Source organism: Cyprinus carpio, chromosome B22 (assembly GCF_018340385.1).
Source record: "Cyprinus carpio isolate SPL01 chromosome B22, ASM1834038v1, whole genome shotgun sequence".
NCBI lineage: Eukaryota > Metazoa > Chordata > Actinopteri > Cypriniformes > Cyprinidae > Cyprinus > Cyprinus carpio.
Genome location: NC_056618.1, coordinates 15,872,893 through 15,886,255, shown reverse-complemented (window position 1 = coordinate 15,886,255; position 13,363 = coordinate 15,872,893).

Genomic DNA, 13,363 nt, shown 5'->3' with positions numbered 1-13,363 from the left:
ATCAGCATATCACTGAATACGGTTTCCTCCAACAGAGCCAATGCTTCAAGTTCTTACTCGTCGTACACTCTTAAAAATAAAGGTGCTTAAAAGTTTTTTCACAGTGATGCCAAAGAAGAACCATTGTTGGTTCCACAAAGAACCATTCAGTCAAAGGTTCTTTAAAGAATCATCTCTTTCTTACCTTTTTAGGATCTGAAGAAGCTTCTTTCGCCACAAAGAACCTTTTGTGAAACAGAAAGGTTCTTCAGATGTTGGTTCTTTATGGAACCGTTTAGACAGAAAATGTTCTTCTATGGCATCGTGATGTACCTTTATATTTAAGAGTGTATGTTGTCTTTCTTTTGTTTGGTCTGTTTACGGTTGGGACCAGATCACCGCTGATTCTCCAAAGCTCTTTGAACTCTTTCTCTGATCAAATGCTTTGAACATAATGTGTCCTGGTTTCCTATTGAGAAACTCAATCAATTACGCTTGAGGTATAAAAGCGATTTCATTGAATTTGATTCATGTTAAAAAAAATGGATATCTCCAAAGTTTTCTCAACTCTGTGCTCTTTATGCACCAACAGCACCTTGGTGAAATTTTTTTCTGTTTGTGCCATTACGCATGCTCAAGCTAGTAAATTTGCTGATGCAGATGATTTACTTTCGACTTTCATGGCCCCTACATTTGTGAACAATATTTTGATGGTTGATGATGGTAAACCTGAAAGGAAAATCTGTCGTTTCAGATTAAACCAATTTGAAATTGCATGTGACACATGATAACCTTATTGCTGCTCAGAAAGATGACTTCCCTTTGCATAAATGTTTTTGTTCTGTTGTTTCTCCAGAGGTGGCACAGGAGCGAAAAACTGCTTTTTGCATTGAGAATGGAGTGTTGATGCGTACTGTAGGTGGTGTCCTGACAATTCAAATAACTCTGAATGGAATGTGTCAAGCCAGATTGTCGTTCCTGCTTGTTACAGACAGACTGTACTCTCTCTGTTTCATGACCACAATTTTTCTGGGCATCTGGGTGTGCAAGATTGAGCGAGATTTATAGCCGTGGCTCAGGTGAGCCCCAACCCCATCATCTTCGCGAGGGCGTTTGTGCCACTTCCCCTCACCAGCTCCCTTGAGGGGGAAACCCTCGCAATGCTGTTCCGGATTGGGATGATATTCCATCATCCCACGGAGCTCCCAGGCACCACCGACCTCGACTGGAAGGAGACAGTCATCCGGTGTCTGGAGAGTCTCCGATCCGGATTCGGGACCCCTCCGCTGGCTGGTCCAGAGTCATGTCAGCCTTCCGCGGCTCATCCAAGCACACTGCCATCCATGGCTCACCTAGGCCCGCCGCCATCCGCGGCTCAATCCAGTTCACCGGCCGTTAATATGGCAAGGTAAACAAACATTAATATGGCAAGCCCGCCAAGCATTCCTGTGGCCCCAGTGCCTGCTCCTCGTAAGCACCTTCCAGGGTGCCCTCAAGTGCCCGCTGCTTCAGAGCTCGCCCCAATGTCGGGAAGGGCTCCCGTTCCCGAGTATAGCCCAAGGAGGGCTCCCTATCCCCAGTTCAGCCCAGGTAGGGTTCCCGTTCCTGAGTATAGCCCACAGAGGACTCCCGATCCCGAGTTAAGCCCAGGGAGGGCTCCTGATCCCCGTTAAGTCCAGGGAGGACTCCAGGCCCCGAGTTCAGACCCGTAAGTTCCGCCAAGAATTGAGGAGGGGGGGAGTTAGGGATCCAGCCATAGAGGCTGAGGTGGGGGCCGCGGCCTTGGATGCTGCTTTGCCATGGCCTCCTGAACTACCTGCTCCGCCATGGCCTCCCGATTCTCCAGCTCCGCCATGGCCTCCCGATTCTCCATACCCACCATGGTGCCCCGAACGGGTACTGCTCTGGAGGCCCACTGTCCTGTGCCTGTCCTGAAGGACCTCCAAAGACCCCAGCCCCCTCCCCGTTTGATGTTATATGGCGTGAGGACATGCCTTCCAGAGGGGGGCGTTATGTCATACTCTGTCGCGTGTATTGTGCTCTGTGACCCAGTTTCTGTCTCCCGTGTATTCAGTTAATTTGTCCCAGGTGTTTCCTATGTGGTTTCCATTGCTCCCAGGTGTGTCTCGTCATCACCTCCCCCTGTCATGTGTTGTCCGGTATTGTTTATGTCTACACCCTGGGCTACATGTGATTCCCTATGTGAAGATAATTAAATTCTGTGGTTTGTACTACTGGTCTCCTTGTTCCTTGCTCCGTGTTCCCACACTGTAGCATAGCCGTGACAACAATATTATCAGAGATATTCTCCCCTCAATACCTGCGAGTGCCGACACGCTCTCGTATTGATATGTGCCATTATGTACAGCAGATGTTGTGATTCCTCTGGACTGTGCTGTGAGCCCCAGTTGATGGAAACCCATTTCAGATCAAGCTGACTGGTTTGGTCTGAATCCAGTTGGGACTCGATCGCAGCTAATTCTCTAAAGGTCACTGAACTCTTCCTCTGATCAGTAGTGGCTCTTGACCATAAATTTAGGTGGGGCATATACTGTGTCATAATGCTAGTTTATAATAAACAAAAGAAAGCTTATAGTCTAATCAGGGGACACACACACACACACAATTTGGCAGAGATCTAATGTCCTTGCATTATTCAGCCTGTGTCCAGCACACTTATGTTGATTGACAGGCAACATACACACGCATAGAATGCTATAGAATTATTGCCTTTATATTGTATCCGAATTATGCATAGATATCCTTTGCTGCCTTTGATATCCCACAATCCTGTGCATTATATTCTGTGATGGTTGAGCCAAAAAAATAAAGGCGGCGTGTTTCTGACGAACTTTATGAACTTTTGATGTAATTTGTAGCATGAAATTAGTATTATAGTAATTAAATATTCACTTAGTTATCACCAGAGCTTGTTATATTTTGTTGTAGATCATTAAACCATTACGCTGCCTCAGAAGCATGTCTGAAATTAATATCGCTAGGTACCTTTGTGCACAAACGCTGACTGCAAAGTCATCACTGGATAAGCCAGCGAGGCAAGAAGTCAGCTGCTTATAGGTTTTCGGAAGCAGCCAAGGTAACGTGAAAAAGGGCATTCTCAAAACTGTACTGCAGTTCCACTTCTCGCCACCGATTTACATTGTAAAATGTGTGGGGAACTGTTGAGTTCAGGAGGACACTGGCGTGACTGTCCCACTTAGTATCATTTTACATGCCTGCCAAAGCTTGCGATGAATTTTAATACAAATGCATCACACACACTTACTTAAAAAAAACAATAAAAACAATCTGAAAATATTCATATAAAAACACATTTACAGTTTATTTATTCAGTTTATGTAGTTTTGGAAGAATATTTCGCCCTTACAGATGAGCCTTGCCTGCCTCTAATAAAATGTTTTATTTTAATGGAATCATCTCTGCAACAGATTACATTTTAATCACACTTTAATCACATTTACAAATGTAATGGCTGAGAGTAAATCAGTGTTTTGGAAGTTTTTTGTTTGCTGGGTTGCACCAGTCCTGTAGCCTCAACACAAACATCTGTGTCTACCAACAACAAATGCATATCTCCCATGGACTTCAAAATAACACAAACTGTGTTTAGGTGGCTGCTGATCCAAGAGATGTTTTAGCTTCTTGCCCTGGTAATGAACCACTGTTGTGGGTTTTCTGATGAACTTGTAAAGTACAGTATCACAAACTCTGAAAAAGTCTTGAATTTCACTTCAGGCAACAGCACATGAAAAACCACTAGTGTGTGTAAGGAATGTTTGGGCCCAGTCTGTCCTTTAAGAGTTTTTGTATGCCTGTACGCATGTTTCCCTGACATTCTGTCAGTGCTGAGGCTTTTGTGAGCTATGGTTGGAGCGTCTCTGTGAGATGCAGTGGTGACAGATACAAGACGTTTTTTAACCTCAAAGTTGTCATCAATATATTTGATCACAATGCTGACATTTTCAGTCTTTGGCACGCACTTAATTAAAAGTCTAGGAAGAACAAAAAAATAAAAAAACAACCACAACACTACCCAAAACCAACCAAATACAATGATCCAAAAATCAAACATCCTCATTTCCTATAACCCCTCCCTCAACTTCACTTCCTCTCCCTTTATATTGGCGTCCTCACCCTCATACCTGATGCCCCCTGGTGTTGAGCTCTCTCTCTCTCTCTCAACTTCAAAGAATACATAGGAGGTAACCCTTACATCAAAATCATTATTTTTGTTTGATTATTTTTTTCCATTCAATACAGTAGTTTTAGCAGCTTTCCGGGTATTAAAATAAGGAGCAGAGAGGTAGATTCATTAAAATAATTTCAAATCAGTTACTAAAAATACTAAAATTGGGCATACAACAGTAACTTTACATTTGTGAAGATCTGAAATAGGACACAAAGAGTTAAATCTCATCCAGCTCCTTTGAACACTGATTCCAAAATTAAAAACATAGTACATTAATTATCTCAAAACTAAAAAGTTTGTTGTAAGCCGAGAAAAACAAGCCAAGACATTTCTTTCCAAAAAATTCCTTTGCATAATCACATTCAAAAAACAGATAAGTGTTATATTGTTTCCAAATTAGAATTACAGAATGTGCATTGTGAAGAGATGTCCAACTTAAATTTTGAGAGTAAAGAATTACAAGGATAGTACATATGAAGAATTTTATAGTGAAGTTAAGGTAAAAGAAACTTGTTAATACCTGCCCATATTTTAATAGTAGAAAGAAAAGGGTAATTTATTTCACTTAAAAATGCTTTAGGATGACAACCAAACTTCTTAATGAGGGTTTTTTTTTTCTTGTCTTTTTTAAACAGAAATAGTTATTTGTTTACATTAGGAAAGCTTCCAGACTCCAAATACAATTTTTTTTTTTTTTTTTTTTTTTGGCATTTCACATTTTGTAGATCTGTAACAATTTGCACTAAACTAAATGTAACAGTTTAGATGAAATAGAAGTAATAAACCCTTCCATACACCTCTAGGTGAGGTACTCCACTTTAAGATTTCTGAAAATTTCGAAATCAGGAATAGAAGTTACCATCCTTTTTTAACAAATCTCAAAACAAAAAATTACAGATCGTCAAACCAGTTTTTAATAAAGACAGATTTTCTTTTTTTTCAATTTTTATTTTTATTTTTTCACTGCAGCACACATTCTGATTATTCAGATAATACATCTATAAACATCTGTAAAACTCTGTTCTTCAGGTGGGTTTTTTGAAGAAGATGAACTGACATATGTGAGTTGAGGGAGATTCCAATTCCACTCTGAACTCATCTGAATCTCACTGAAATGGAAGAACGATGATTGTGATTCAGTGGAGGTGTGGATATACTGGAAAACACTTTACTAGCTGAAATCAATAAACAGACAAGACAGCATGACTGTATATGATGTGTGTCCTTGACGGGAGATTCATAGATAGACGAAGCTGAACACACGAACTGCATCGCTTGACCATCACAAACATCACCAATTTAAACAGATTACATATTTTACACTACAGACGGTCACCGGGTGAGAAAAAGAGAAAGGTTCAATGTCGGCATCTATGCGTAAGGTAAATTTTTTGTTTCACCGTTTTTTTAAACACAAGATTAAAAAATAAAATTTTATACACCATCGCATATTTTTTTTGGTTTTGTTGTCCCATTTTATGATAATTGTTTTGACATTTTAAGCTAATTTTTTAGTAAAAAATTATTAAAGTGGTTTCACAGTATACTCTGTCACAAACCCTGTGTGTGTTTTTCTGTGGTGTTTTTTGTTATTACAGGAGTGAAGTCCAGTGTCATGATGATGAAGAGGAGATTCAGGTCACTATAAAACTTGATCTTGCTGAAATAAGGGATGATCATCCAGATTTAACGTGGAGCCTTTTGGGTAGATAATGATAAGTGGTCATCTGAAACTTTAATAGCTGAAATCAATAAACAGACTGACAGCATGACTGTAAATGATGATGTTCTTGATGGGAGATTCAGAGACAAACTGAAGCTTAGGACAATCAACCTGGGATCTCTCTGACCATAACAAGACATCAGACTGGAACATTGCTGGATAATATAAGACGATTGATCATGTAAAGCACAGTGGTTATTGCGGCAGGACATTCTTACTTGCTGTCCCTTTGGAAGTTAAATTTATTTGCTTCACCAATTTTATATTTTTTTAATCTCCAGAATTTAAAAAAATTAAATCACCAGCTACAATACTAATCCACCACACTATTTTGCTTCTTTTCATGTTTGTGTTTAATGATATATTTACTATGAAAATTTTGGATAAATGTCAAAATTATCTACTTTTAAAAAACAATCATAGGAATTATTTAAAAGTCTTCGTCTTCTCTGGCCTATAAACTCTGTTTCTGTTTGTTCTCTGTGTGTTTGGTGATTACAGATGAGATATCAGTGATTGGAGGTGAGTCAGTCACTCTAAACTCTGATCTTTCTGAAATAAACGGGTTATGAATGGATTCGTGAGGAGTTGGAAATGATAACACTTTAAATAGCTGAAATCAATAAAAAAGGTTGACAGATTCACTGTGTATGATGATGTTTCTTGATGGGAGATTCAGAGCTCACGACTGAAGCTGGACAACTCAAACTTATCTCTGACCATCACAAACCAAGCCCTGAACACACCTGGACGTTTATACAACTCCAGATACTGGTCGAGGGGGATTCTTCTTCAACCCCGGTTTTATCTCACTTAAAAGCAGTCAGACGTTCTGTCCCCTATGGTGAGTAGAGATCAGTTCATCACTTTCAAGACCTTCAACCCCTTACTTGTTTTTTACCCAAGTATTTAAATAGATCTTTCAGAGGATTGTTCACAGTCATTTTATCGTTTGAGATGACCTACATCATGTAAAGAGCTCCTTTAGCAACACTGGTTGCACACCTGAAAATTATGAGGCAGTTGATTAGATTTGGTTCATATTATTTCTTTATTCTCTCATGATTTCCAGCTCGTCTGGTCTGTTCCTAGTCATCAGCAGCAGAAGATGTCTTGTCACACCATCATCATCATCAATACTCACATTGTTCATTGTCGTGTTCACACAATGGTGAGAGTGTGAGGCCATTTTTTTTTTTTTGTGGGGGACTCTCTCCTGGTACAAAGGAAACATTTTTATTGTCCAGCATCAGTGTGTCCTGATCTCAGCATCAGTCTCTCTCTAACCTCTGGAGGTGAATATCAGGATAACAACAGCTACAGCTGTGTGACTCAAAATCCCATCAGCAACCAGACTCAACATCTGGACATCACTCAAAACTCTGTCAACCTTGCCAGTTATGTCAAAAACAGATTCAAATTATTTATTCTTTTGAAAAACATCCAAACGTATGTGTTGTTACATCTATGCTAGGAACCTTTTTTTCTGTTTTGTGCAGGATGTGTTTGATGTTGCAGTTGAACTGAAGTATCAGACGGGATGGAGGGAGATTCAGTCACTTTAACCCTGATCATTACTGAAATAACGGATGATAATGTGATTCAGTGGAAGTTTGGACCTACAACCACAATAGCTGAAATAATAGCTGAATCAATAAACAGACCGACAGCAGAACGGTATCATGATGATGGTTCTTGATGGCGAATTCAGAAAACAGACTGAACGCTGAACAATCCAAAACTGGATTCTCTGACCCATCACAGACACCAGACATGAACATGATGGAGTTTATTACGGCAGTGATAAAATGGAGCAATATTGTCACTTCTCTTTAGAGTTTTGTCTACTGGGAGTCAAGCAATTTGTCCTCTGCCTTTCAACTTCTTACTTTTAATAACTACTGTATTCCTGCTGAATTTTCATTTTATTGTTTGCGATGACATATCATTTCATATCCACCTGTACTGTGCTGAAAAGCGGTTTCTTTAAATGTCAAAGTCAAACCTCAAACAAATTATGTTCCAGTTTGCGCACCTACTACCAATGCAAACCTCAAAGAAACGACCGCCTAATGCGCGGCGGGCATGGAGGTAACCCTCAGCCTGTGTGGTTACCTGTTTGAGGCAGCATGGAGGCCCAGGATGCTTCAGATAGCGGCCCTAAGCCTATCCTGAGATGTTGGTCACGCCCCAACCTCTCTGAATATCCCATTTTATGATTCTCAGGGATTCTGCGGCTATGAGAGTTTCGTAAGAAGCACCTGGTTGCGTCACCACGTCATAAAACCATTTTACTTTAGTGGTTTCTTTGGCACTGTGAGTATATGCCAGGTCTCCGGTTTGAAAAACGGTAATCTTCTATCTCCCCATAGCTTTCTTTCTGCGCCAGATGGCGTTTACTTAAGTGTCTCCCTAAAATCTCCTGATGAAGCTAGTTTGCATTTTGGACTCCTGCCTCTTTGATAAAACATTGTGGACTCAACACTAGCAGCTTGATATGGCACCTATGACTTATCACTTCTGACTGCGGGGTACTTTGACACTGACTTATGCATTTCCTGGCGATTTCTCTTCCTCCCCCAGCCCTCCCCAGACTCCGCCAACCATTCTGAAACACATGCAAATTTGCTAAACTTATCCATAAGTACTTTGACCACTGAGCAAATGGCGTCCAGTGTGTTAGCTCTTCCAGTGAGAAGTCAGGCTTTCTGTCAGTTGTTTCTCATACGGTATAACAACATTATAAACGCGTGGCTCGGATTTTCGTTTCTTTACCCAGACTTCAGACTTACTGCTCTACTATGTCCTCTCTAAGGTCATATGGAATCTTTATTCTCTACCATGCAATCTTTCAGCTCAGGGTCTTACCTACCTTCCTATCATCTCAGCAGAAACTGGGCTTTTTTGTCTTGCATCATCGCATCTTTTTCAAATTGTTCCGTTAGGGTGTGTTCAGTGAGGTAGAATAATGGGTGCATGTGACTCCTACTCCTGGGTACTGGGGAAATTGTTTATCTATTCCCAGCACTCAGTTAATTTATTTCTTCGGTCTCACCCTCCCCGAGGCCATCGATGGCCCTCTTCTGGACGAAGTGCAGTTCGTCGGCAAAACTCACCCACCATCGCGTCGATACGAACCATCAGGTTCATAAACCCGCGCCACCAGCCGACGGCATTTAATAAAGTGACAGCCCGCCAGTATTGGAACCCTCGCTGACAGCGCTAATTTTTGAGATAGGAATTTTGGGTTCTTTCAGTGCGAGCTTTGTGGCGCTAAAAACCATCAGTGATTAGCAACCACAGCAAGACCTTGAAATATTTTGTTGTGGCAAGCGCACCTATGAACCAGAAAACATGTCGAATCTGAACAAGATCAAGAACAAATTCACACATCAGGTACATGATTGATGTTATAATATCTCACAAAACTATTTAGTTTATTATTTATTAATCTTCATTTATTTGTAATGGTCTTGTATATTCACATACTTTTAGGTGGCTGATTTCCACTCTAGAAGATGATTTGAGAACAAACAGCAATGTATTCTCTTATTAATGCTTAAAAGTAAATGTTAGTGTATGTCATGATAAATACTGATTATTACAGAAAATTGCATTGCTAATGCTAGATTAATTAAAATGACATGCTTTACTTTTTTTCCTAATCTTTCATATTTGATTGGAGACTTTTAAAATCATTTCAAATCAGATTTAAAGGTAGTGTACTGTTGTTAATATTACTGTATATTGTTAAAAAAGCACTCTCTCCTTTCATTTTTAGTGTAAATTTTTCAGAAATCCAGTTTGAAAAACCTATTGTTAATATTTTCTCTTTTCTACAGCTGTCCGTTAGTCATCTGTATCTGCCTGCGTTTACTGTATCAATAAAGTTTTCTCATGCTAAGGTTCAAGAGTCTCCCCGTGTTTTATTACATTTATTATGTTGAGCACCTCCTGGAGGAATACTAACTATATGTTTAACAGTTTTGCAGTGCACCACATATGAAGATTCACATTACTTAAACATAGTTTGTAAATGTTAACATTTTAAACACGCTTTTTACCGCTCACTACCTTTCCGTCCACAATTAATAGAAAACTAACAACTTCCTAGGCATTCCCCAAAACCGAATGAACATGCTTATTTTTGAGTAGCTATTATACGGTACTTTATGGCCTTATATTATAATAAAAACAGTTTCTGAATTATAATTTTGAGAAATACAATGAAAGCGGTAAACTGATTATGCAAAAACGAAGACTCAGCAAGTATGCCATGGCGTTAATTCTTGTAAAATAATCCTTGGAAACAATTTTCAGATTAGCAATAACAATCCACCCCAGCACAACAAGAAAGAACCGTTGCCTCCAAACACGAAATGCCCAGTTCACTGTCGCACACAACCTCCAGTACCTTTCTCAGTTATGCTTAAAGTTTTTTCAAGAAAAGACGCTGTTAGAGGTTGAACTATTTTCGTCCACAAAGAACCATTCAGTCAAAGGTTCTTTAAAGAACCATCTCTTTCTTAACTTTTTAGAATCTGAAGAACATTCTATCGCCACAAAGAACCTTTTGTGAAACAGAAAGGTTCTTCAGACAAAAAAGTTCTTCTATGGCATTGTGATGTACCTTTATATTTAAGAGTGTATGTTGTCTTTCTTTTGTTTGGTCTGTTTACGGCTGGGACCAGATCACGGCTGATTCTCCAAAGCTCTTTGAACTCTTTCTCTAATTGAATGTTTTGAAATCAGCATATTAGAATGATTTCTGAAGGATCATGTGACACTGAAGACTGGAGTAATGTTGCTGAAAAATTAGCTTTGTGCCACAGAAATAAATTATATTTTAAAGTGTTTTAAAATGGAAAAACATTCTTTTAAATTGCAATATTTCACAATATTACTTTTTCCCCTGTATTTTTAATCAAGTAGATGCAGGCTTGATGACACTTTCATAATGCTGCACAATTATCAAAAATGGTAATAGCCTATAATAAAGTCCTTTCACATCACGATTTCGCCAGCCTAAACTTCACATAATAGGCCTGTAGGTGGCACTTGGGCTTCATTAACTATAGTTTCATGAAATAGTAAATGGTGTATTAATATAACTTACAGAAATACAATTGAATAGTATACTTCTTACCATTTTCACGACTTTGTAGTCATTTAGCATTAATTTTTTTCAGTGATGCAATTTGATTTATAAAATGAGACAAACCGCAGATCCAGATCGCTCCAAACAGGCGTGCCAACGCTCGTCCACTTCTTCTTTTCAACCGATTTATGAATGAGAACGGAAATTGACCGCTCCACTTCACATGTCCAATGAAATTTTAACTTGTGCCAGATCATGATTGGTTGGCGTATTATAGGCTACATGACAAATGGGCATTGATGACTTATGTAATATTTGAAACTATATAATATATGGAATTTTAATTAAATCGTCACATTAACTTTGATTATTGATTATTTTTCAAAAAATTTTTTATATTGTTTGGTTTATTTTTTCCTTCCGTCGACCCATAGGCACTCACTGAAAGAACAGACTGTGGAATATCAGTCAGTCAATATCAGTCAGTCAAACAAAACGTACGCATCCAATAGCACTGCCTCAGATTGACAGATATGAAAAAATAAACAGGAATTTTCAGACTTTTGAGCGATTAGTTACTGTTTTGTACACATTGTCATAATTATAAGTCAGATGCTTTTTGTTTTATAAACCACAATACCATCTCCTGCACGTGCCTGCTGTTGTTGGCATGGTTTCAGAAGAAAAATTGTCCTTCAGAAATGGAAAAGTCCACCCCCCACATGCTTGCACTGCAACACTGTACCCCACCATCGTTTTGATTTTTTTTTTTTTTATAGCAATAAAAATCATTTAGTTCAGTTAGAGACCAGACACTACAATTAAAGGTCCACGTGGCTGCTCAATTTAGCATGCCGAACAACACTCGCATGACAGATAATATTTCATATATCACGTGAGGAGAGTGAGGTTGTCATGATTCAGCTACTGTGGAGGAACGAGGAGAACATAATGAGGAGATGAACAGGACACAACCGGAATCAAATCAGCACAATGAGGACATGAAAAAGAAAAACCAAATAATCATAAGCATGGAGTATATGGGGAAGGAAAACACAACACAAAACAGGAACAGAATCTGACAGAGGTGAGACAGACAAGATGATGGCGGAAGCTTCAGTTCAGAAATGAACTGAAAAAGTGCCTATTTAAAAAATACTTTGGATTTTGAAAAGCCTGTTGGTTTCTGCCATGTCAAATCAAAGGTGATTTTGTAAGTTTTTTTTTTTTTCCAATTCTTATTTATTTGGTTCCACAGTGTTTGCTGATTTTTATTTTATTTAATCTTTGTGTGATTTATGTTTTATTTTACATCAAGGTGTAGGCTATGCCATGCCTCCAAACTTTCTTATTCGTTTTGCTAATAAATGTTCTACATTTCTTATTTATTTGGTTCCACAGTGTACTGGTTTTCAGTTTTGGCTTCCTATTTAAACTTAACTTTTTTGTTATTTTATAAATCATATAATGATTAAAAGCCAGTTGGCTTAAAAATAACCCCATGCAAAAAAAACGTACCTTGCCACAGCGCACTGGCAGATATACTAATTATGAATTTGTCAGGGAACAGCAAGGAAACTGCATTAACATTTTAATAACTTATTGATAAACTAGTGCTTTATTTATTTTCATCTTAAGAGATGAGACTCAGCTTAAGAGACTCATCTCCTCAGTAGTGATGCACCTGTATGTTTCAGATACGCATTACATCATGTAAGAATACTTGTTTTCTATATGAGCTGAATTATATAAAAGTAGACATTTCACTTTCTATAGATATAGCTATTGTTCATGTCTGTAAGGCAAATGTACACAACTAGCGGCCCACCAGTCATCTTCATCTGGACCAGGGGAAGAGTTTTTAGTGTTTTTGCACTAGTTTGTCCACAAGGAACACTCAACAATAACAATCTACCGGAGACTGCTGCTGCAGTATTTTGTTAAAAATTCATCAAACCAATATCAAGTGATTATAAAACTTGAATTTGTGAAAAGCTCTGTTCTTCAGGTGTGTTTGGTGAAGAAGAGAAGTCAGTGTCAGTGAAGGAGGGACATTCAGTTACTCTAAAATCTGGTCTTACTGAAATAATGAAAGATGATGAGATTCAGTGGTGGTCTTGGCTTGGAAGCACTTTAATAGCTGAAATCAGTAAATAGGTCGGTGTTCTTGAAGGGAGATCCAGAGACAGACTGAAGCTGGATCTCTGACCATCACAGACATGACAACTAAATATAAGCTGTTTCAGCAGTCTGACATATACATGGATTTACATTATTAAAACACTATTTGTTTATATTTACAGTACATTTACAAATTACCTGTTAAGATTTTTCTTCTTCTATTTATCACCCA